Here is a 3,345-nt window from a genome sequence, read left to right as displayed (position 1 = left end):
CTGTCATGCAGTTTTTCTAGGTGTCTTGAGTGAAGTTTGTGTTTATGTTGGTTGAGTGGACGGATGTTGGAAATTCGGTGTAGAGACTCAGTGGTTCTGAAGTCGCTCCATCGTGAACCCGTGATGAACTTGACAGCGGCATTCTGAACCTTCTGATGTTCGTAGTTATTAGTGGGACATGTCAGCTGGCTTAGTCCCGGGGACTGGCACAGAATCGGTCTGACGAGGGCTAGGTACAATCGACGTTTGGTGGTCAGTGTTGCAGGTCCAAACGTCTGTGAGGCGTCTGCCGACAATAAAGCCATCGAAACCCACTGGGAGAGGTATAGCCAATCAGATTTAACCTCGTTCCGAGCTCTCTCATTGGCCTGAGGCAGCCAATCAGCGATGACCACGTCACAAGAACATTCTGTAATCCCTATGGCCTATGTAAACCATCCACCCAACCTTCTCTCATACAACATCTCATTTCAGTTTAGCTCCCACTATTTTTTTTTTTTTTCGTTTTTCAACCTCCTACCATTTTCTCAACTTTTGGTGTTTCTAGATGCAGGCGCCACCGTCGCCGTCCAAGTTCCCTGCCCACTCCTCCCGCGCCACGATCACCATCGCCCCTTAGTGAATCGCTTGTATATTGCGCTTATTGGCAATAGCCGACTTTTATACACTACTAACATTTAATTTTCCTACAGACATTTTTCCCCTCCCACACAAACCGATCCCGTGCGAGCGGATGGTCTGTCCTAGGTAGTCCATAGTCCAACACTTCGCCCTGAAGATGGAACCAGGCAGTTCCGTAACGCGGATAACTACGGGACACCTACCAAGTAGATCCTGCGAACAAGACAAAAAAAGAAAAAAAAAAAAAAAAAAAAAAAGTGAGCTGTATAAAGAATACTTGGAATAGAATAAGCAAAAGTAAATCCTTTTTTTGCCTTTAAGAACTTTTCCCCCCTTACAAGGGAGGTAGCCAAGTCAAAGGCACGTACCAACTCCCATCCACCACCCTTCCCAACTTTCGTCTCAGCTCCTCATGGATGACAGGTCATCCCTGTATCCTGCCCAGTGCTCTGGGTCAGAAGCAATGTAGCAGGACACAGCACATCCACAGTAAGGCCGCTTCACTTAATCAGCATCCCACCTCTACGTCCCCTCATGCAGAAAAAGAGAAGACGGGGAGAGATGCTGTTATTTTAGTTGTGCACACCTACGCGATATAGCATTAGAAAAATAAATATTGATTTTGTAGATTATAATACACGAACATAATATACGATTTTCTTTGCGGAAAAAAAGGCTACCAGCAAATTTACTAACGAACGAAGCCGCTAAGATACGACTCAAGACGCCATGCCATGCCAGTCACTATCAGACGATGGTTTCCACGTTGTGGACCGGGTGTTCTCCAACTCCAGGTGACGTTAATAAGCGCTTTTACTAAGACAATAGGGCTTCCTTGGACTTTATGGGAGAACACAGGGTTTTGCCGTCGTCTGGTAATTGCCAAGAGGTACAATAATAATAATAATCAAGCCGTCAGCATCCGTGAAGACGACGACGACGACGACACGGATGATCTTCAGAATTTGAGGTACCGAGTTACTAAATATAGGTATGGTTACGTAGGTTAGTTAGGTTAGATATGTTAGGTTAGGTTAGGTAAGGTAGGTTAGGTTAGGTTAGAACAGACTAATTTATCATCCTTTCCTTTCTTCGATCTCGGCATCTATCAAAACAAATATGGCATATCATTCAACAGCCGTTTGTTGGTAAATTGGTTTTTAGCAACTTTCTTGTTATTTATTTCCGCCTAGAAAACCGCATATTACATTGATTTAGTATAATTTACAGTATTGATAATTCATTTTATATATATATATATATATATATATATATATATATATATATATATATATATACATATATATACATATATGTATATATATATGTATATATATATATATATATATATATATATATATATATATGTATGTATGTATGTATGTATGTATATAATTAGAGGCAACTCCAGATCATCAGCGTCACTCGGGCTCGTCACACATTTTGCATAAGATATATGTATGAAAGAAGAAAAGACACGTAATGCACACCGCAGACTATGTGCATTGATAATTTAACATAAGAAAGAAATATAGTTTTAATATAAAGATTACTCACTTCATTTATCCATTAACTTCAATCGTCTTGGTTTGATGGCTCACCAACAGCAGAGTCACTAATAGCTGTCACAATACCGTACTGTCCAAAAGTTTTCAAGTTTTTATAATTATTCACTGATTTGCTGTGATGCTTAGTCACTCAAAATGTTTTTATATTTATTATAGTCTCCATCTGTCCACGATTTATTTGCTTTTGGTTGAAACAACAAACATGGCCAGCAGTAGAGTTTCTCTGTGACGCTACGTGCACAATGCCAGTCAGTTTGTTCATTGTCTGAAATGTTCGACTTCCAATTCCAGTTTTCAACGAAGGAGTCGGCCGGCCTGATCGAAGAATTTCACGTTTTTCCGCCACATTTCTGGCCACAAATGGTCTTTTTATATCTAGCACTATGTCTTTCTCCACTTCTAACTTAAGGGTAAGAATAAAGCAACCCTGTAAAACACAACAGCAATCAAAGAACGGCACCGGAGTGCACAACAAACAACAGTGAAGTGAGTGTCGTATGACAAGAGATACCACTTAGTCTTTTACACCTACTAGGCTCGTTCGAATTAACTTGAGTTTTTGTCATTTTCCTTTCCTTTAAGAATATTGTAGAACGGAAACTTTTTATAGATTGAAATTTAAATCCTAATACCCATAGTTTTTAAGAAAGCATTAAATTATCAATCAAATCAGCCATCCCGAGTCCACTGCTGAACAAAGGCTTCCTTCATAGCATTCCATGATTCACATGACAGCGCCAACTTCTGCCACGTCACTCCTGCAAACTTCTCAATCTCGTCTCTCCACCTGTCTCGTCTCCCTCTTCCACGTTTCCCATCTCGCGGCGTCCACTCAGTAATACAATTGCTCTATCGCTCATCAGTCGTTCGCACTAACTTAAATTGTAATTAGGAGCAAATAATAATGACATACGTAGGGGGTTCGGAATACTTATTACGGTCACTATACTGAGTAGTTAATCTCGGAAAGGTGCTCATAGAGGTATCACCACTACCACTACCAACAACAATACCATCACCCCTACCACCACCATCCCTACCAACACCCTTACTAGTCAAAGCAATCTCTTGGATCGAAAGGGTCTACATCCCCGTCACATGGCTTTGGCATAAAGAATTTAAACACTTTCTGAAGGTTGGGATTTTTATGTATTTC

This window comes from Oratosquilla oratoria, chromosome 10, assembly GCF_046742065.1.
Source record: "Oratosquilla oratoria isolate Oo_2021 chromosome 10, ASM4674206v1, whole genome shotgun sequence".
Classification (NCBI taxonomy): domain Eukaryota; kingdom Metazoa; phylum Arthropoda; class Malacostraca; order Stomatopoda; family Squillidae; genus Oratosquilla; species Oratosquilla oratoria.
This window is presented reverse-complemented; position numbering follows the sequence as displayed.